Source organism: Antechinus flavipes, chromosome 1, assembly GCF_016432865.1.
Source record: "Antechinus flavipes isolate AdamAnt ecotype Samford, QLD, Australia chromosome 1, AdamAnt_v2, whole genome shotgun sequence".
Lineage (NCBI taxonomy): Eukaryota > Metazoa > Chordata > Mammalia > Dasyuromorphia > Dasyuridae > Antechinus > Antechinus flavipes.
In genome coordinates, this window is record NC_067398.1 from 265474927 (window position 1) to 265499033 (window position 24107).

General features: G+C 35.2%; 1 protein-coding gene across 4 annotated transcripts in view; it reads left to right on the top strand.

Annotated features, from left to right (window-relative positions):
• SYT17 (synaptotagmin 17) overlaps window positions 1-24107 on the top strand; it is an 89647-nt gene that overhangs the window by 13505 nt on the left and 52035 nt on the right. The window lies entirely within an intron of this gene.

Here is a 24107-nt window from a genome sequence, read left to right on the forward strand (position 1 = left end):
AATTGACTTTTTTCCCCTTTTCTATTTATCCTGTTTTTATCTTGTTTGTATATTGTTTGTGAAAAGTCTCCCCCTTCGACTGTAAACTCCTTGAGTGCAGGCTTTGTACTTTTGTATTCTCAGCACTTAGCACAATGCTTGGTTAGGCACACCTAGGTGCTTATTTAATGCCAGGAATTGACCCACTAATGACATATTTTATTTTATGCATTTAAAATATTTTTTCTAAGAATTTTCTGGGAATTCATAGATGTTATCAGATTGCCCAAGAGTTTCATGATCGAAAAAAAGATTGAAGAACCCCTGGAATAGCAAGTCTTTCCTCTCTGTCTTGTAATATTATGTTTGGTTCAGGGTTTTGTAGAGGAAATTAGCAGCTCCTTGAAGCATGAGGGTTTTTTAGCAGGTACTAAGAAGTGATAGAGAAAAACAACAAGTAGAAAAGTTTGACTAGTTACAATTTTGATAATCATTTCTTTGCTATAATTTTTTATTTGGAGCTGAGTCAAAGCTTCTTTTTCACTATTTGTAAGCTGATCAGGCAATAGTAGTTCCACTTAAGTGAAATAACAAGTGTTTATTCCAAAGGCAAAAGGTAGAGTGCATCTCTTATAATTCCAGACTTCATGTCTTCTGAAATGGAAGAAATGTAATGTTTTATGAGCTGAATTTAAGTATCATAGTTGATTTTTTTCTCTTAAAATTCTTGACATTGATGGTATGGATTATATTTATATGATTGCATTAGCCAGAAGGTTGGATTGCCATAGGTTGAGCTTGAGACTATGAGTTTTATGGAAATTCTGGAATTTTTTGTAATAAAAGCAAATCTCCATATTGATAAATTCCAACAGATCATGTATCATGAAAACCTTATCCAGTTTTGCCTTTCTTTTTCTTTTTTTTTCCTCAATAGTATTTTTTTTAATGTATATAAAGATGTTTTTCAACATTCACTTTTATAAGATTTTGAGTTCCAAATTTTTTCTTTGTCTTTCCCTTACCTCCCTCCTCCCCAAGACAAGAAACAATATGATATAGGTTATATGTGTACAATTATTTTAAACATATTTCCATACTTGTCATGTTGCAGCTTTGGGTGGAGCTATTTAGGAGTTTGAACTGAGTGTTCATTGTCAATGATCCTATTATATTTTATAGATGGCACAGTGGATAGAGTACCAGGCCTGGGTCATATCTCAGACACTTACTAGCTATATGACCCTGGACAAATCACTTAACCCTGTTTGCCTCAGTTTCCTTATATGTAAAATGAGATGAAAGAAATGACAAACCTCTTCATTACTGCTCCCAAGAAAACCCCAAATGAGGTTATGATGAATTGGATACTACTGAAATGACTCAACAATAAATCATATTTTTGATCTCCTGAATATCAGGATGAATTTCAGACCTGGTTTAAAATATTTTTTAAAGCACCATGCAAGTACAATATTAGGTAAATGATATCCGAGGATAGGCATTTACATCTAGACTTGCTCCTCAAACATAAAACCCTTTCCTGAGGAAACAAAATTTTGTATCAAGGAACCCCTTTGGAAGTCTGGGGAAGACTTTTTCCTATTTTTCATAATAATGTTTTTAAATGATTAAATGAGATAATAATAATAAAGGAATTAGTCAAGTGTCTGGCACATAGTAAACACTATATAAATGTTAGCTAAATGCGTAAAGTAAAATACATAAGATGATAAAGGAAACCAATTATATTGAAATACATTTATCAAAATATTAAAAACAACAAGATGTTCATAGACAGGGTTAAGAACCTTTGCTAAGAAAACTGTGATATTTATAAAGCTGAGATACAATTTGTGTGACCAGCATGGAAACCAGGCTTCTCTGTCTCTGCGAGAAGCCAAAAAAGCTAGCAATATTATATTACACAGCCAAATTATTCTCAGTATACTTGATTTTAGAAGATTATTGGGAGAAGTGTTGGATTTTGTACAAATAGAAGGAAATGTGTTTTGTTAAAAAGTGATATTTGCACATGGGTCTGGAAGATATTTATGTTTCATAAGATGGTGTTAGGCTGAGATTTACTCTATATGAAGTGAAACCTTTTTATTGTCTATAGAGTTGAATACTGAATAGCATTGAACAGGTTGACGAAGAGTTCAGGGTGATATATCCATAGCTATATATGTTTAGGAAATAGCCAAACCAATGGCAGCATCATTACAAAATAATGGGGGTTAAAAAAATCAAACACAATAGAATTTATATATCCAAAGAAGTGTTGCTTCCTTCTAAGTTGCCCCCTTAAGAGCTGCTCAATTTACATACATATAATACATGCCTAGTTTGGGCAACTAGGTGGTACAGTGCATAGAGCACCAAGTCTGAAAGTCAGGAAGACCAGTTTTCCAGAGTTCAGATCCAGTCTCAGATACTTACTAGATGTGTGACCCTGGGCAAGTCACTTAATCATATTTTCTTCCATTTCCTCAATTGTAAAATGAGCTAGAGAAGGAAATGGCAAATCACCCCAATATCTTTGCCAAGAAAACCCCAAATGAGGTCACAAAGAGGCAGAAATGACTGAATCTAGCGAACAATAACAAAAAGTGTGCCAAATATTATGCAAAGTACTAGGGATGCAAATACAGAAGCAGTCTTTGATGCTTACAATACTGGATATTTCTTTTCCTGGGAATTACTTTCTGAATACAGAATAACACATTAGTAGTATGTTTAAATCTGAACCTTGGAGACCACGTTGGACCTTTTCATTTTGCAGATGAGAAAGCAATCATAAAGAAGTGAAATGATTTCCCTATTTGGGAAACAGAAGGGCCTCAAGGGATGGCAAACCTTTGTCTTATGAGGATGGATATGACTTTTAGGAATAGTCAAATACTCTAAATCCCCATCAGAAATAAAGGCCTTTCCTTCTTAGCTCTAAGGGCTGGATAATTTTATTTCATGCCCCTGGAATTGCCAAACCCAGTGAGTTTTAATTTTGATTATATGTAAGCTGAGTCGATTGGATTCAATACCCAAGACCATTGGGTAATAGTACCATGCATTGACATAGGCCTTTTCATATTTGTTTCATTTTATTTAAGGACCACATGATGACCTTCCAGCTTTCTTTCTCTTATTTCAATTACTTTTTGCATTGTACCATTTCTTATTCAATGTTGGGTAGTTCTTGGTGATACAAACTACTTCTATGACATTGGTCAAATTACTTAAATTACTTAGGACTCAATTTCCTTATCTGTAAAACTAGACAAGGAACAAGGTCCCTTCCATCTCTAAATCTAGGAATCTATGAAATTTCCACAAGCAATGCAGATCAGTTGACTTCTCCACAATGCATAGCCTTAGAGAGTTGGCTGAGGCATAAAAAGAGTAGGTGACTCACTCCCCAGAGGCATTGATAATATGTGTCAGAAAATTGACTGGAACACAGGCCATCCTCACTCCATGCCAGCCAACCATTCATCTGCTAAACCACAATTTTCAATTTTTCTGTAAGTATTTATGAATTGAGAAATAAATATTGATAAGCTAATATAGATTCAGTAACACTTTTTAAATGAATTTGTATTTTATTAATCATAGCTGTGGCTGCTTAGAATTGAAAAATATGTATATGTGAGATAGGATTCAGCCTGCAGAAGGTATGAGAAGCAGTGTAGCATGAGTTGTTAATGCTGGCTTTGAAATCAAAAAAGGCCCAGATTCAAGTCTTGACTGACTTTTTAACTCTGGGTAAGCCCCAGGAAATCCTCCAGCATGAAGTGTCAAACTCAAGGCCTGCAAAAACTCCTCAGTGAGACCTGAACCAGATTAAAATGTAATTGGGAAATGTTTAACAAAATACATAAAAATACATTATGTTTTGTTGTTATTCAGTCATGTCTGACTCTTCATGACCTTATTTGGGGTTTTCTTGGCAAAGATACTGGAGTGGTTTGTCATTTCTTTGTCCAGCTCATTTTACAGATGAGGAAACTGAGACAAACAGGATGAAGTGACTTGTCCAGGGTCACACAATTAGGAAGTATTTGAAGCCATTGAATTCATCTATTCTCAGTTCCACCTACCTGCCCCACAAAACAATATGGATAATGTTCATTTGTTATTTTCTAAGTCAACATGCACCTGAGGGGATCCATTTCTATTTGAATTTGACACCACCATTCTGAGATACAGATGATTTACCATTCTACATGGTAGTTAGAGTTTTCATTCTTAGTGTTTCATGCAAAAATAAATTAAACTATAACAGTAAAAAAAAATTCTGTTTATATACATTATATAAAATAAATTTATTTCTAGAATTATTTAGTTAAATAATTTTTATATAGTACATAAAAATAAATAAGACCCAGACTGCATATTTACTTATTTGTTATTCTGAGTCATGTTTCTAAGGAAAGATAAAAAATAACTATGTTTAGGGGCAACTAGGATGGCAGAGGAGATGGAACACCAGTTCTGGAGTCAGGAGTATCTGAATTTAAATTTCACCTCAGACATTCAATATTAACTAGCGGTATGTCACAACTCCAAGTGCCTGGCCAAAAATATATATATGACTATTGTTTCGCATGAGAAATTGTGGACCCTTTGTAATAACTTTGAGACACATAGCTCATTTGTTGAGACTCTCTGTTGTAGCTATAAGAATACTACTGGATTGTGAATTTGAAAACCTGTGACATTAAATATACAGTATATTCCTGGAGCTAGGAAAACCTAATTTTGAATACTACCTTCAATACCTACGTGACACAGGTATATGACTTATCTGGATCTTTGTTTCTTCATCTGGAAAATAAGGGAAGGTAGGACTCAGTGAACTCTAAAGTCCTTTCCAGCGCTTAATCTATGAAGCTGGTTCCATTGGTAAAGTGAGGGTATTGGAATCAATGATCTCTTGTCCCTTCCAGTTTTCAGTTTTTTCTTCCCTCCCTTCCTTAATTTAAATAAAGGGACTGGCTGCCTCTCTCCTGTCTCTCAAGTGAATCTTAAAAAAATTAAATGGGAAAATGCTGGTGTTATAGAATTTAGAGCTGAAAGGAATCATCAAGTCCAGAGACGTTTAATTTCATTTTATGGATTTAGAAACATCCTTTTGAGAAAAGGTCCATAGACTTCACTAGACAAAAGATTAAGAATCTCTGCTTTTCACGTAGTTAGGTGGTGTGGTGGATAGAGTCAGCAGGCTTGAGTTCAAATTTTGCTTCAGAGCTCACTAGCTGAGTAACCTTAGGCAAGTCATTTAACCCTAATTGCTTCAGCAATAACAAAATCTCTGCTTCTAATTTAATCCCTTCATTTTACTCATGAAGAAATTTGGACTCAGAACAAAGGGGGCGACTTGACCAAAGTCAAACAGACATTGAGTAGCAAAACTAAGATTTTAATTCAGATCTTGTAACTTTAAATACAGAACTCTTTCCATCACAACCAAAGTGTCCTTATCACTTCATTTCAGAGATACATTTTTATTTGAAGCTATTTAGAGTAATTATATTTAAGGGCAGCGAGGTGATGCATGGGTTGGGAGTCAGGAAGCCTTGACAGATTTCAAATGTGGCCTCAGACGCTTATTAGCTGTGTGACCCTGAGCAAATAGTGTAACTGTTTGCCTCAGTTTCTCATCTGTAAAAGGAACTAGAGAGGAAATAGTGAACCATTCCTGTATATTTGTCAAGAAAACTCCAAATGTAATCAAGAAGAGTAAGACACAATTGAAAACTGAATGATGATAACAATTGAATTTAAATTTAAACAGTGATGCAGCAAAACATGTACCATCACAAACTCAAGAATGGACATTGGAGTGTCAAGTCGCTATATGGCAATGTTACTGGGCTACAGGAGCTCAGGCACAGATGGGTCAGAGCTGGTGCAATGGGAAGGAGGGAAGCATGGAAGGAAAACCAGGAGCTAGTGGCCTAGCAGGGCCCACAGGACATTGTTTTCAGGATTCTACTAGGTCTTAACACCATTAGGATAGTTAAGACAGAAGAGATTTTTTTGTTTGTTTTTTTTCCATAGGTAGCTATGGATTAAAGTTGTCTACAGCTACCTGCTGAGCAAAGATATCACTGGCTCCCAGAATCTATCAGGAGCTCATAGTCACCAGACAAGGTTCTCCTCCAAGTAAGGCCTAGATATCATGCCCTGCTAAATAAAAATGAACAACTGTGTTTGGTATTCCGATATTGCCCCCAACTTGTGTAGAGCCCAATAGTCAAAGCTCTTGACAAGGTAAATGCCATTCTTTTAATGAAAATCTTTCTTTCACTTGGCCTGGAGCTGCCTTCCAGCAAAGGCTTTTTTTTTTTTTTTTTTTTTTTGGCATTCACTTGAACAGCTTTTGTGCCTTGACTTTTTCAGAATCACCTCTTGCCCATGAGGAGGTTATCTTGCCCTTGCTTTTGGTGGTTAATCATATCAGTAACTGGATGCAAATGTATCTCAGTTACAGCACCACACCAGGAGATTGCATGCAAAGAAAAAGGGCTTTAGAAAAGAGCCCTCTGTGGGAAGTCTTTTTTTTTTTTGGCTTGTGATTTCTTAGTCTCCAAGCAAAACTAGGCCCTTGGCTCCTTAGTGGCTCTAGTGCCAACAGACTATCTTACCATCCTGAACAAACAATTCAGGAAATTCAAAGAATATTATGGCTTTCAGCTCCTGAAGGGCTCTCAGCTCAGGACTCACATCCAAGAAAAAGCCAGGTGTCTAAATTTTAATTAGCAGTGAGCCAAGCCATGGAAGTTAGGGAAGTGTGAGTCAAAGGATTGTTGATTCTCTTCCCAGTTATTCTCCTTACCTCAAATGTCTCCTCTCTTAACTTTATCCTCCAGGTGGCTGCTGGAATGCAGCACTGTTCCCTTACTCAATAAACTCCAGTGGCTCCCTCCTACCTTTAGCATCAAATAGAAATGTCTTTGGTATTTAAAGCCCTTCACATCTTGGCTAAATCTTATCTTTCCAGCCTTATTATAACTTTTAAGTTATAATAATATGTAATATATGTTAATTCATATATTATAAAGTTAACTGACAATACATATTAGTACATAATTATACATCATAATTATTTATTGTTAATATAATATATAATATCAACACAGTATTTTGTTATATTAACATGATGTATAATATTAATATAACATATAATTATTAATATGTAATTATAGAATACTAATGTATAATTATATTATATTTTTATAATACTAGTTGATAATTATATTTTATAGGATAGTAATAGAGAATTATATCATATATGATATAGGATTTTAATAGATAATTACATATTATATGAATAAATGATTATATTTGTTAGGATACCTTTAGATAATTATATGTTAAATATAATACTATTAATTACATAATATAGCATACTAATAAATAATTGTGTAGTATATTTAATAGACAATTATATTACATATTATATAGGATGCTAATAGATAATGATATGTTAATATGGAATTACATTGTATAGGATATAAATATAGAAATATATTACATTTTATATATTATATAGGATTTTGTTAAAGAAGTGGGAATATGTAATTCTGTACTGGAAGGAACCATTGAGGACCAACCTACTCATTTCACAGATGAAGAAACCAAGGACCAGAGAGCCTGGATATTGTAGAATGACATTATATAGGATATGAATATAGAATTATATGGAATTACATATTATATATGATACTAATATATAATTATATAGGATATGAATATATAGTTTTTTTATATAAGAATACATGTATAATTATATTTTATCACATATAGGATACAAATATAATTATTGTCTATAACAGTAATGTGGAATTATAGGATATATAAATGTATAATTAGCCTATAACATTAATATTTATTGATAATAATGATAGATAATACTCTTTTAAACATTTTTTAGTGATGAATTTCTCATAGATATCACTCCACCTCTTGGCTCATTGCTATTTGCCCAAGCCTAGAATGTACTTCTTTTTATCTGTGCCTCATGGGATCTCTAAGTATTATTTACTACATGAATCTTTTCCTAATCTCTACTTCTTACTTCCCTCCCCCCCAATTACTGGTATCTTTCTCCCAAAATTATTACTTAGTTCAGTTTCTGCCATATAGTAGTTGCTTAAATCAATGCTTATTGATTGCATTAGAGCTGTGTTAAAAATGTTGGCTCTGCTACTTGTTGTGTGATCTTGGATAAATTATCTAAACTTTCTGTTCCTTTATTTTTTTTATCTGTAAAAATGAGTAGGTTGGGTCTCTATGGTTCCTTCTAAGCTGTAAATCTATGAATTTGTGATTTTTTTAGGAATGGATTACAGTAGCAGTATTGGCAATGGCTATTGGGAAATGGACCCATTTCTTTGTTATGGAGAGCAGCTAGGTGTCTCAGTGCATAGATACTAGACTTACAATCTGAAAAACTCCTCTTCCTGAGTTCAAATTTGGCCTCAGATACTTAACTCTGTGATCCTGGGCATGTCACTTAATCCTGTTTATCTCAGTTTTCTCATTGGTAAATGAAGTAGAGAAGGAAATGACAAATCATTCCAGTGTCTTTGCCAACTTTCCCCTTCCCCCCAAAAAAAGGGGTCAAGAAGAGTAGGACAGAGCTGAAATAATTCAATTTTGTTGTGGAGTGGTTTCTGTTAGATGAAGTTTGGCAACTTATATCAAGCTAGAATCCGTATGTGGTGGTATTTAGAAGAGCGGGTTAAGCTTGGCATCCCTATTCAAAAAGTGGGAGGTGATAGAAGGGAAAAAGCCATCCACATCCACAGAGAGAATTATGGAGACTGAATGTGGATCAAAGCATAGTATTTTCACCTTTTTATTTGTTTGTTTGTTTGTTTTTTATCTTTTGGTCTGATTTTTCTTGCATAGTATGACAAATATGGAAATCTCTTTAAAAGATTGTTTGCTGTCTTGGGAAGTAGGGAGAAAAATTAACACAAAATCTTAGAAAAATGAATGATGAAAACTATCTTTACATGGATTTGGAAAAGTAAAATAGTGGGAGGTGATAATAGGATAGGATGCCAGACTGGATGAGAAATCTGGCCAGAGAGATCCTGGCAGAGATTTCCATGATCTACCCCTGCAGACTCTTCCCTTTTTCTGTCCTACCTTTCAACTCCCATTAGTCATTTAATCAACAAGCAGTTGTCTGTCACCTCCTACATGTCAGATGCTGTTTTAGGCACTGAGGATAACAACAATAAAAAATGAAACAGTCCCTGCCTTCTAGAAGCTTACATTCTTTTAGAGAAAAACAAAATATAAATAAATAAATACAAAATAAAAACATACCCCAAATTTTGGAACTCACAAAAACAGTCCTTAAGAAAAAATTTCTATTTTTTTCTTCCCATTATTATTTTATTTTATTTTGTTCTCAATAGTATTTCATTTTTCCAAATCCACATAAAGATAGTTTTCAACATTCATTTTTGTAAGACTTTGTATTCCAAATTTTTCTCTCTCTTAGCATCTCCCCTCCTCAAGGCAATCTAATATAAGCAATCTAATATAGGTTAAACATATACAATCCTTTTAAAACATATTTCCATATTTGTTATATTGCACAAGAAAAATCAGACCAAAAGGGGAAAACCACGAGAAAGAATAAACAAACCAACAAACAAAAACAGTGAAAATACTATCATTCCATCCACATTCATTTTCTATAATTCTCTCTCTGGATATGGACGGCAATTTCCATTTCAAATCTATTGGTATTGTCTTGAATCATGGCATTGTTAAAAAGAATCAAGCTCATCATAGTTGATCATCATTTAATCTTGCTGATACCATGTATAATATTCTCCTGGTTCTGCTCACTTCACTCAGCATCAGTTTATGTAAGTCTCTCCAGGCCTCTCTGAAATCATCCTGCTGATCATTTCTAATAGAACAAATATTCCATAACATTCATATGCCATAACTTACTCAGCCATTCCCCAGTGGATGATGGGGCATCTACTCAATTTCAGTTCCTTGCAACCAAAAAGGACTGTCACAAATATTTTTTTGCTCATATGGGTCCTTTTTTTTCTTTTATGATTTCTTTGGCACACAGACCCAGTAGAGACACTGCTAGATCAAAGGATATGTACATTGTGATAGCCTTGGATATAGTTCCAAATTGCTCTCCAGAGTGATTGGATCATTTCCCAACTCTACCAACAATGCATTAGTGTCCCAATTTTCCCACATTTATCATTATCTTTTCCTGTCATCTTAGCCACTCTGATAGGTGTGAGGTAGTACTTCAGAGTTTTAATGTGCATTTCTCTAAAAAATAGTGATTTAGATAATTTTAAAGGACTATAAACAACTTTAATTTCTTCATCTGAAAATTATTTCTTCATATCCTTTGACCATTTATCAATTGGGGCATGACTTGTAGAAATTTTCTATTTCTAAAATAAATGGAAAGGGCAGCTAGATGGTGAAGTGGATAGAATAGGCCTTGGAATTAAGGAAAACTTAAATTCAAATGTTACCTCAGAAATTGACTAGCTTTGTTGCCTGGGCAAGTCACTTAATCCTGATTGCTTAAAAAAAGTCTTTGGGAAGCAGTGGCAGCTGGGGAAAATAAGATGTGCAAGATAAGGCTTAGGCAAATAGTTAATCATTTTCTGAGATCATAGTTGAACTCGGTTCTTCCTGACTCCAGATTCTATGTACTTCATCATCTAGCTTCCCCTTATATTTATTTTAGAAATAGAAATTTTCCCTTAAGGTCTGCTTTTGTGAATGTCAAAAATTTAATTTGTTTTTATTTTGTATATATTTATTTATTTACACAGTGATTTCTCTGAAACTAAGAGTTCTAAGAGGTGGAGATGAAGTGTCCCTTACCCCCATCTCGATATCATAGAATCATAAAATTTAGAGTTAGAAGAAATCATTTGGTCCTCTCACTTTCTATATGAGGAAACTGAGACCCAGAGGAGGTAAATAACTTGCCCAAAGTCACACAACTAGTAAATAGCAGAGCCTTCATTAAAATCTATATACTTGACTTCAAATTTAGTGCTTTCATTCTTTTTTCACAATTCCTTACTGGAAAGAATATATCAGGATTGCAAAAGAGCCCTGGGTTTTATTTGGTCATTTCTTAGTTACATACTTCAGTGTTGGATAGTCCATGACGGTCTGTTGACCCAATTTGCATGCTTGTGTCTTGAGCTCTATTTTGGGATTCTTAAAGCCATCTTAAGAATTAAACTGGGCAAAAGATGTGTGTGTGTGTGTGTGTGTGTGTGTGTGTGTGTGTGTGTGTGTAAGGAGACAAGCAGACCAAAAGGCAAATCTTAAAATTCAGATCTTATCCAGTCACTAAATAAAAATAGCTGTCACCACAATTTTCTTTGGACCAGATGTGGAGTGATTGTAAGCTTCTGTTCGTTTCAGGTGATAGTGAAGTTTTTTGTTTTTTTTCCCATGTAGCTCCCATGGTTATCAGGGATGCTTCTGGATCAAAGACAAATCAGAGGTTAGTAACCAGAATGCAGGTAGTATAATTCAGCACTTTCCAAGGGCCCCTGCGGCATTCACACCATCAGGATGACTAGGGCTCTGTCAGTTAGGCCTCTAATCAAACAAGAAAATTGCTTTCCTGTGGTGAGTTGAAATGGCAGTGTAAACCCGATTGTCCTTGACAACACAGTGTCTAAGCTGACTTAAGCCTTTGAATGATGGTACCTAATACAGATAGTCTGCTTCTCTCACAGGGTCCTTGAGCCACACACTGGGAAATATGACAGTGTTTCCTTTCCCATTCCCCTAAGAAGTAAGCTTCTCACAGCAGAGGCAGGGCACAAAGTGATTTTTAATCAGCCAATAAACATTTGTAACTATAATTTTAGAGAAAGGATATTTCTTTTTTAATTTTTATTAATTTTTTTCAACAAATAAAAATTTGTTTTCTTTCCTTTCCTTCTCCACCACCATTAAAAAAGTAAAAAGTAAAGAAAATCAAATTTGTTACAAGAAATATGCACAAATTCTTCCACTGGCCATTTCCAAATATATACAGTTCATTCTGTATCCTGAGTCTTTCACTTCTTTGTTAGAAGATGGCTAGTATGCGTCATTATTCCTCTGGGATTGTGATTGATAAGGCTTTCAAAATTTTTTTTTTTCTTTACACAGTGTTATAGTATAAGTTCTTCTTCTAGTTCTGCCAATTTCACTGTGGTTTCATTGGGTTTCATCTTTTCTTATGGGACAGTAGTATTCTCTTACATCTCATATAACATAATTTATTCAATTACCCCCAGTTGATGGGTACTCCCTTAGTTTCCAGTTTTTTGCTACTATGCAGAGAGCTGCTATAAATAGTTTTGTACACATGGACTGTATTTCAAATGATGCCCTGGGCCTCAAGGTTGGATCTGAATCAAATACCTACTATGTTCTAGGCACTGTGCTAAATACTTTTAAAACATCAATATTCTCTTATCACAGCAATTCTGTGAGGTAGATACTATTATTATCCTCATTTTACAGCTAAAAAAACTGAGAGGCAAATAGAAGTTAAATGATTTGCTCAGGGTCACATAGCTAGGAAGTGTCTAAGGTTGGATTTGAACTCAGGAAGAATAATCTTCCTGACTCTGGGCTGGGAGTTCTATCCACTGTACCATCTAGCTGCTTATTACTATGTTGTACTGTCTCTCTGCAATTAAGTCTTGCATTTAAATGTTTTATTTCAGCAATACATGTTCCTTATAGAATTTGCTAGCCTGTTGCCAATTGAGTTTAAAAAATGATCATATATGTTATTAGTCTGGTGGGTTTGGGATCTTAAGCTTTTTTATCATGCAAAAATGCCTCTATATTAAATCTAGTAATCTTTATGAATCCAGAGTTTAGCAACATTTGTGTTACACACCTGTTGAATACCTACTGTTTGTGAGACGCTTTGCTCAACACTGGGAGAGGATTGCCAAAATGTTAAAGATGGAGGCCCTACCCTCAAATAACTTAGACATATAACTTATTTTGGGAAAATAAGAGATTGAAAAACATGCTGACAATTGAATCAGAGGCAATGAACACTTCAATGGACAGTTGATGATATGGTGGATAGAGCAGAAAGGCTAGAATTCAAATATGGCCTCTGACACTTAATAGTTTTGTGACCCTGGGCAAGTCACTTAAATCTGCCTGTTTCCTCATCTGTGAAATGACTTGGAGAAGGAAATGCTGAGAAAAACCTTAAAAAGAGTCATTAAGAATTGAACATGACTGGAAACTATTGAACAACACTGCAAGAGCAGTATAGGAAACATCAGCAGGAGCTAATGATATTGATATGAAATATTCTTTCAGCTTTAGAGGAAAGGCAAGATTCCCTTCTGATTAAAGTGGCTAGGGAAGTACTCGTGGGAAGGGGAGGTTTTAAGTTAAATGTGGAATTATAGGTAGAATTTGGCTAAACAGAAAGAACATAGCAGGGCATTTCAATTGGTAGTCTAAAAGGTAGAAAGATTTGTAGTAATTAAAAACATGATCAGTTAGCTCAGAAAGTTTCCTTAAAATACCTGGCAGTGATTACTTTCTTGTTCCTCTAAAGAAATTATCCTTTTAATTGTCACATTGTCTTCTTTTTCTAATACTCCATATCATCCTTTCCCACCCAACAAGCCATCCCTTTCTGACAGAAATGGAAAAAAACCCAAAAAACAACAATTTAGAAAAACTAACTAAAATATCATCTGCCTAGCATATTGTAGGTGCTTAATGGAATGGACTCCATGTGTCTGACTATATACTTCGTATCTGTAGTGCCCCATTTCTGTAAAGGAGATAGTACATTTTCTCAATCTTTCTTTGAGGCCAAATTCATTCATTCTAACTAATCATTGAATTCTTTCTTTCTATTTATACTATTATAGACATAGGTTATGTATTTTCTTGTTGTGTTTACTTTACTCTGGATCAGTTTATATACCTGCCCATTCTTCATATTTTTAACTTTTTTTAAAATGAAACAGTAACATTCCATTTCATCCATTTATTACAATTTTGTTAGCCATGCCCCAGTGGATGGACATCTACTTTATTTCCAGTTTTGTGTTGCTATGGTTATTTTAGTGTGTACAGAACCTCCTATAGACACTTATATTTGGCTTCCTTCAAGAATATAGCTGTCACAGTGGATAGAGTGCTGAGACAGGAGAACCTGACTTCCAATTCTTCCCCAGACAGGTGTAATCGTGGTAAGTGACTTGATCCCTGACTGTTTCACTTTCCCATCTGTAAAACAGAGATAATAATAGTACTTATCTCCAAAGATTGTTGTGGATATAAAATTAGATAAGATTTGTAAGGCACTTTGCAAACCTTAAAACACACAAATGCTAGTTATATTGTTATTATTAGTAGCCTATCAATGGGACCTCTGGATGTCAGTTACTTTTTAGCAAGTCATGGATGCTGCTGCTTCTACAAGAAAAGAATGGTAATACTTTCTTTTCCTATCCCTAGTTCTCTTAATTATTGGGCTTGGATTTGCCATAGCTGGCAAATTCGTTATATTACCAAAGATTTCACATGTGCCTTTTTCTTTTTATGAGGTAAGCATACCCTTAAGTAGCTTGTTATTAACAAATAGATACCCAAGGAATAAAACACACTGAAAAAACCAGCTTAGTGTGGCAATTGTGCCTCACTTTTTCCCCAGACTCTCAAGAGAATTTGGAGTAGATTGATTTAATCTGGACAGCCATTGAGCCATGACATCAAAGAAAAATACAGCTCTGGAACCCAGGTTTACAAACTTCTAGAATCTCCTTTTCTTCCATTTTCCTTGTTAGAGTCATCTGTAGGCAGGCATAGCAAAGCCTTTGCAATTTGTAAAAGAGCATATTCAAAGCAACTCTCTCCTGGCTGCATTAAACATAAATGGAAGGGACCTCAAATCCAATGGGAAGGCAGAGAAGCCACTGTTAATCACCACACAATTAAATAACTTCTGGAGTACTAGGAGTACTAGACTTTTCCCATAGTCTTTGAGTATCAAATCTCCTTTTTAAGGTCCTTTTTTAATTGATTAAAGTGTAACTGTGTTGAAAGGAAACAACAGGAGAGATCTGTTTAGGTAGGAAACAATTCAGTATTGGGCTCTTCTTCAAATTAAACGTGGTGCTAATGTTGTGCTGATGAAAGTGGAAATATTTAGGATTCTCACTTCAATGTTGCCCTTGGAGTTCATTCTGTGGAAATACCTTTTGTGTAAAATTGCTTTTGAGATTTTTTTTAAAAACGTAATTTAATTTTTTAATGAACAAAAAATTATTTTCTATCCTTCTCATTCAACCCCACTGAAAAGAAAAAGAAAAACCTTGCACCAATTTTGCAAAGCCAAGCAAAATAAATTCTCACATTGGCTGTATTTAATAATAAACATCTTATTCTGAAGCCTGAATCAGCCACCTCTCTATTGAGAGGTAGATAACTTAATTCATTACCAATTCTTTGGCATGGTGGGTTGGTCACTATGGTTATCAGAGTTCTTAAGTCTTTGAGCTTTGTCAGTTTTTAGATCTTGAGTAAAATGCATGTCAGGCTAAGGAAAGAAAAAACGTAACTAGCATTCTTTTCCTTCAATCAGGCTAACTTGACAAAAGCTACTTGCTTATTGCCAAGGCAAGTGATGGGAGTTGGTGTGGTACATTTGAAAGTACATCAATCTGGAACAAGAGAACTTGGGCACAAATCTCAGACACTGGACAATAACACAATAAGAACAACAATAGTATTTATATAGTGCTCAAAAGTGTGTAAAGTACTTTTCATGTTATCTTGTTTGATCTTCATGCCCCTGTGAGGTAGGCGTTATTACTATCCCTTTTTCACAGATGAGGAAACTGAGATTGAATGATCAAATGGCTTGCCTAGATTCACACAGATAGTAAGTGTCTGAGACAAGGTTTGAATTTTGATTTTGCTGATTCTAAATCCAGCAATCTTTCCATTGCACCAACTAGCCACTTACCATCTTTGGACCTCAGTTTCCTCATCTGTAAAATGAGAGAATTGGACCATATGGCTTTTGAGATGCTTTTAGGTCTAGATCTGTGTTCCAACTTGTTGAAATGGTGAAGAATATGATTTTATGGATGTTGTCATCTCAGGGAAGCATAAGAACCATGCTGCTTATGGGTGGCTGGGTAGAACATCTGTTGATATTTAAAGCAATATCCAATGATTAAATATCTCCCTCTGCTAGAGTCTTGTAATCATTGCAGGTCATATCAACCCTCTGGTTCTTAAAAAGAGAGCATTTTTTTCCTCCTTGTACCACCAGAGACCCGTGAAGTACATGTTATGCTCTTCTCCAAATGCCATCATAAGGATGATATTTAAAAGGTTGCATTAGGTCACCTGGCTTCTGCCTCATGAAATAGGTTTATATACAAGGCAGTGATCCCATAAATTGGGTTGAGTTTTGTGTTCACACATTACTCTGAGCTTTGTTTCTTAGACCACTTGCTAAAGGAAAGTTATTGTTGATGGTGGTTGGGTGGATATTCCCTTGTTGCTTCCTATAATTCAGTAACTTGAGAGTATCTTGTGTGATGAATTAATTTGGTACAGGACAGCCTAATTTCTTTTTTTTTTAATAAATTTTTATTAATACCTTTTTAAAAACAATATCTGCATTTCCCATTGTATTTTCACTCCTCCAAGTGAACTATCCTTTTAATACAGAAATTTAAAAAAGATTAAGAAAAAAAGTAATCTACAGAATTAAAATCTTTTGTATACAATATTTCTATCTGTAGTCCTCTACTTCTGCAAAGACATAGAGGAAGATATTCTCATATTTCTTCTATAGGACCAAACTTGGTGATAATTTCATGATATGAAGTACTATGAAGTTGTCATATTTTGTTTACAGATTCTGCTTTTCTCATTCTTCTTACAGCATTTTGTAAATTTTTCCATGGAACAGCATAGTTTCTTGTTACAAGTAGCCCTAACTGTTCTTTCATTCTTGTGGGCTTTATTTAGGTCCTAATGGCAACTAAAACAATATATGAGAGATTCATTGAACTGAAAGGGCCACTTCAAGCATCTGGCTAGGTTCTGACTGAGCTCTGTCATGGTCTTTCCCCTTTGATTTTCTTGTTCTATCTTCATACTCCATTCCTTTTAAAATAACATTCTTGTGATTTCAGAAATCTATTGTTAAAACTACTAGGCTAAAGTTAAACACAGAGCCACATTCCAGACTTTGTAAGTGGAGACTTGGGTAAAGGGAAAGTGGCTTAAAGACAATTCCCCTTTAATAGTCTAAATAAGTTCTTAGAAGCCCAAGTAATTCTTTAAAATCTCTTTTCAAAGATCTATTTGTCTATGTGATATCTAGTCCTACTTTACTAAATCAAACTAGAGAAAGGAGTAATTCACAGAGCTGCATTTCAGATCTTCCAAGGATAACCAACAGTTCTCTGGATTTCTGAAGCCACTTTTTGAGAAGACACATGTATTCCATCCAGGCATGGGAAGGTAGAAGGAACCTAGTCTGTTCTACTGAGGCAGACTATGAACTAAAACTTTGGAAAGGAGGTTCAAAAAGGCTTGTTTGTTCATTGATTAAATATTTTTTTTTCCAGCTCTGTAGTTTGGAGGTTTTACAGTTAGTTACTAGTTGTTCAGAACTGTGCTATTTGGGCTGAGCATTATGTCTTTGCTTGGGTTTTGGCATCCCATGTGAGGTAGGGACATTGCTTGGGGAGAGGGGTCTGGAATTGAGTATCTAGTGATTGGTATGGAGTCGGGGCATGCACATGTGTCATTGAGAAGCATCATGAAAAGTTGATATGCCCTCCTGGGTCTGATTTTCAATTCAAGGACTTTGAAATGTAATGTCCCTTATATGTTGCTTATCAGAAGTCAGCAGCCTGTCTCTGAAAGAACAAACAAAGCAACTTATAGACAGACTCTGAGGAACTCTTTAAGGCAGGAGTTCTTAACCTTTTTGTGTGTGTATTATGACAGATTCCCTTCGGCAATCTGGAGAAATCTATTGATCCCATCTTAGAAGAATGTTTTTTAGTAACTGAAGGAAATACTAAATTTCAGCTAGATGTTAGTGAAAATAAAGAAATATATATATACACATATACATACACACATACATGTATGTGTATTTTTATGTATATATTATATTATTATTATTATTTTTGTTGAGGCAATTAGGGTTAAGTGACTTGCCCCCAGGGTCATATAGTTAGGAAATGTTAAGTGTCTGAGATCAAATTTGAACTCATGTCCTCTTGACTTCAGGGATGGTGCTTTATCCACTGTGCCACTTAGCTACCGCTATATGTATTATACTATGTATTAGATATTAGTGAAAATAAATATATATATATATGTTTGTGTATATATGTTTATATATGTGTATGTCTATATATATGCATATAAAAATATAATTTCCCTATCTATGTATTCCTTAGAGGTCCTTGGACACCAGATTAAGATCCCTAACTCCTAGGTAATGGATTGAACTCTCAATCTCTCTCTATTTTGATAATAGTACAATGCTAATGAAACCAGAGTCAGGGGCTTGGATCTTCAGTATGGATCATCTGGCTCCACTCTGTTCCAGAGCCATAACTAGAATTTTTTGCTTCAAAGACTAAAAACTACCACTCCTTCCCACTTCCTGGATAAGTGAGGGCACAGGCAAGGCATACCTACACTTCTGTATTTTTCACTTAATATAGTGAAGCAACAAAGGCAGAGTTTACCCCAGCTATCTATTTCTAGTTGCCTATCCAAACTAAATTTTCTTGCTAACGAAGTTCATTTTTCATTAATCTTGAAGGACTGAAAAATGCTGAAAATACGGTCTCCTGGGGCAAATCCCTGGTTTTCCTCTCATATATTTTTTGTCCTATCCTGCAACCACAAACTGTAACCTCCCAAACCCCAATGTCTTATAAATTAATCACAGTGATGCCTGGACAAGAAAATATGGACATGACAATGAAATGCTTCACTAGGAAATCAATAAATGCCATATTATGGATAGATGTATAATGAGCAGCAGAGTTTACAGTAAATAGGGTATAAGTAGGTTTTCATTGTTTCTGTGCCTGAGAAAGACAAAATTAAACTTGCTTGAAAAAGAATGGAAAAGGATGACAAATGGTTAGTTTTTAAAATTGATGCTTGGGAATTGTGTTCTTGAACTTAGAGGTCCATAATTTATTTCCTTGGGCATGATGAAGGAACTGGGGACCTTCTTCATATTTCAGAGTCACTGGAACCTTCTTAGAATCCTTTCACTCCCCAAAGTAGAATGAGCAAATTATTTTATTTTATTTTATTTTTAACTAAAGTTTTTTTTATTTTCAAAACATATATATGGATAATTTTCAGCATTCACCCTTGCAAAATTTTGTTTTCCAGATTTTTTCTCTCCCTTCCCCTCCCTCCTCCCCTAGATGGCAAATAATCCAATATATGTTAAACATGTGCAATTCTTCTATATATATTCCTACAAGTGTCATGCTGCACAAGAATAATCAGGTCAAAAAGGAAAAAAATGAGAAAGAAAACAGAATGCAAGCAAACAATAACAAAAAAAAGTTAAAATACTATGTTGTGATCCATGCTCAGTTTCCACAGTCCTCTATCTGATTGCAGATGGCTTTCTCCATCACAAGACCATTGGAAATGGCCTGAATCATCAATTGAACAAATTCTTATGAAGTCCTTGTTGCTATTTCCTCTCCCCAATAACCTGAAACCCATAGGCAACATCACAGTATATCAATATATCAATATAAGATCACATTAACAAGAAAAAGTGAAAAAGCATTTATTAAGCACTTATTATGTAACAAACATTGTGCTAATTCTTGGGAAAACAAATACCAAAATAAAGGCAATTCCTTTACAAAGGAACTTGCAATCTAATGGGGGAGACAATATAGGGCAATAGCAGCTATGCCATCTTGGCAGTTAGATAGAAGTTTATCAGGATAGTGTTTGGGGCTATAGGTTAGTAGGTTGATATATCCCATCCATGAACAGTGATAGAATTGATTTGATCAAGGTCCATGGTCCCAGAATTGAGGGAAGAGTGATGAAAAGGTATATATGCAATGGTAAAGTAATTGGTGAGTCTGTGAAGCAGATGTCCAGAAAGTAGGGAATGAAGTGAATGGCTGGGGTTTTTCTGACATAATAGTCTGTAGAGACAATGATTGATCAGAAGAAAAAAGCAAATTGTGGAAGTTCTTCCCAGCATGATTTCTGATGTGTAATGAGCTTGGAAATGACCAGAGAAAAGGGTGATTATACCATCTTCAGAGTAGCCCCCATGAAGTAGGTAAGGTTATTGTTATATTCTCACTTTACAGGTGAGAGAACTGGATGAATGTGCCTTTTTCCCAAGGCCTATTTTATAGTCAGGGTATGGTTTTAGCAGATATTTGATTTTCTACCTTTATTGACCTCCTTACTTTTGATAGAAGGCTGTTGATTTTGTGTCTACCTAATGAAGACTTAGTCATAGCAATTGATTATTTGGGAATAAATCTTATAGGGCATCATTTACTTTCAAAAGTCAGTGTTGGTGATTGAATTTTATAGCAAGGGTTAGGTAGAGAAGGTAGGCCCTTCTTTAGGGTAAAGGAAAGCTTTATCCTAAATCGCCTTCCAAATTCTTATCTATAAGTTGTTTCATAGGGATCCTGGGGTATGAAAGCAGATGTGGAGAATGATGAGACAGCATTCTGATGCATCTGGATTAAAAAGCAGTAATTGCATGTACAGTTACAATTTTTCTAAAACATACTGGATCCTTTTTATTTTATTTTTTTCCTCCTCCCATGTCCCAGTGCAATTATCCTGAAATGGAGGCTAATTTCTCACTAGACTAAATTGTCCTTCAATTGGCCCCATCTCTGAAAGAAATAACCCCTAAACAATGCTAGATTTATAGAATTCAATTTCTTCAATGTTAAATCAACCACATTGATTGAATTACACATTTTCCCCCTTTGCCTTCCTCCCCTTGCTTCCCTTTCACCCTAATCCCACAAATTACATCTCAAGAAGAAACCTGGTTAAATTTTTACAAGTGAAACCTGCTCTGCTATCAGTCTGATGTATGAGCCCTTGAGGGACAAAATTTTCTGTGGCTTACAAGCACAGACAATATCTTCTTGAGGTTCCAGAAGAATTCAGTGGCACTTCTCTCCTGAAAAAAGCCATTTTTTAGGGACACTTTCTGGAAAAAGTTGCATTTTCTAATCTTATCCCTGTTTTTGGTAGCTATGAGATTGCTCAACTGATCTTGGGGAAGCTGAGTTGAGAGAATCAAATCTTGGAATTCTCCTTGTCTTCATGTCATCAGTGGCATTTAAAGCTTCCAAGATTGGAAGTACATGGGTTGGAGGACAAAGCAGGATTTGTGGAAAATAATTTTGAGAAGCCAAAGACTTTGGGAAAAAAGCCTCCCCAAACCCACAGCTGTCTTCCCTTAAGACATCTTTCATCTCTGCTCCACCATGCTTGGGCTATGAACCCACTCATGGTCCTTCCAGACACAGGATGTTATTATTTTCTGAATGAAAAAGGAAACCATTTCTCCTTTTTGCTATTAGAAATAAAGGAGTGATTTGGTGGTCTCTTGGGCATGGTGAGTGTATTTATGTACTTCAAACTTCTGAGGTCACTGCTTTTGCTGAGGAAGTGTTGGAAATACTTTGGGAAACTGGTCTATGTAGTTCAGCAGCTATGTATTAGGTGCCTAGTGTGCACTAGCATTGTGTTAGAGGTAGGAGGGAACAAAGATTTAAATGCCTACTATGTGCCAGGGCCAGTGCTAAGCATTTTTACAAATATTATTTTCATTTGATCCTTCCAACAATCCTGGGAAACAGGTGCTATTGTTATTTCCATTTTATAGTAGAAAAAATTGAGGCAGATGGAGGTTAAGTTCCTTGTCCAGGATTGAGCAGCTAGTATCTCAGGCTGGACTTGAACCTAACTTGACACAAGGATAAAATAGAAAAAAATTTTTTTTTGCAGGAGGAACACTAACAGCTTGAGGAGGTGGGGTTGCAATGCCTTGTGTAGCAGATAGCAATAGAGCTAAACCTTTAAAAAAGCTAAGGATTCTAAATTGGCAGAGACATGAGAGACAGCCTATGCAAAAGTGTGGAGTTGGGAAGCAAAATGCTTTGTATGAGAAACAGCATTTAGGTCAGTCTGGGATCCTGAAGAGTGGGTGAAGGAAGTAGTGGGCCATAAGAGTGAAAAGAAGAGCCTTTATTACCTAGCTCTAGGTAATAAAGAACTTTAAGTGCTAAACAGATAATATTATCCCAGGATGACAATGGAGAGCCATTGAAGTTTCTTAAGCAAGAAAGTGATATAGTCAGATAGGTTAGAAATATATCATTTTGGCAGCTGTATAGAGGGTGAATCAGAGAGAGATGAGATGGGAGTCAGGGAAATCAAAACCTTGATGGTGTTGCCATCAAGGAGCCATTAGGAGTATTTCAGAGAGAAGCTGATCTGTGGCATTTGATCCTTACATTTTTCTTACTTCATTTGGTAGTTTTTTTTAACCTATAAAATGGGGGTGATGGTGGAAATCACCTGTCCCTATCTCCTTCATGGGGCTGATATGCCAAATAAGAGAATGGATATGGAAGCACCATGTAGAATTTGGATCTGTGACAGTCATTGCTGAGGAGGACATGGTAGCCGACTTTAAATATTTGAAACAAGACTAGTTCTGTTTGACTTCAGAAGGCAGAACTAGTAGCAATGGGTAGAAAATTATAAAAAAGCAAAGAGGTGCTTGAAATGATGAAAAAGTCCTCAGTAGGTAAATAATTAAAAGTGGAATGGGAAGGCTCAGAAAGTAGTGGAGGTCTTCGAGCAGAGGTTGAATGATTATTTGTGTGGTACCTTACAGTGAGGATTTCTTTTTGCAATTAAAAAAATTTTCCCCAGTTACCTGTAAAGACAATTTTGTCCATCAATTTGAAAAAAAATCTTGAGTTCCAAACTTTCTCTCTTCTTCTCACCTTCTCTCTCCCTGAGATGGTATGCAATTTGATGCAGATTATACAAGATCAATTGTGCAAAATATATTATCATATTAATCATGATGTGAAGGAAGATAGAAACCCCCAAGGGGAAAAAACATTAGAAAAACACAGAAAGTGAAAAATAGGATGCTTCAATCTGCATTGGGTTCTTTCTCTGGAGGTCAAGGGCATTTTTCATCATGAATACTTTGGAACTGTTTTGGATTATTATATTGATGAGAATAACTAAGTCATTCACAATTGATCATCATACAATATTGCTGTTACTATATAAAATTTTTTTTATTCTAATCACTTCATATCAGTTTATGTAAGTCCAGATTTTTTGGAAAAAAGTCTACTCGTCATTTCATCATCATAGTAATACTCCATCATAATCATATACCATAATTTGTTCAGCCATTTCCCAATTGATGGATATTCCTTCAATTTCCCATTCTTTGTCACTACAAAAGGAGCTACTATAAATATTTTTGTATAAATAGGTCCTTTTCCAATTTTTTTTCTCTTTGGGATACAAATTTAGTAGAGGTGTGCAGGGGCAAAGGATATGCATGATCTTATAATCCTTTGGGTATGGTTCCAATTTACTCTCCAGAATGGTTGGGTCAGTTAAAAAAAAAGTTGAATCTACAAAATTATATGGTTATAAGGGCTGGAGCACTGGACCTGGAATAAGCAAGATTCTGCTTGTGTGACCTTGGACAAGCCATTTAACCTCTGCCTTAAGCTGGATTTGAACCTGACTTGACGCCTGGTACTTTCTCCACTGAGCAGTGACCTAACAGTCAGACAGAATATTCCTAACCTCAGAAAGCTTATGTTCTAGGGGAAACAACACGTATGAAGAGAAAGTCCATATATCATGCACCAACAATTCATTAGTGTCCCAATTTTTTCACAGCCTCTTCAACATTTATTATTTTTCTTTTCTGTTATATAATCAAGGGGAATTCTTTTTTATTGTGGATTAGTTACTAAATTACCATTATT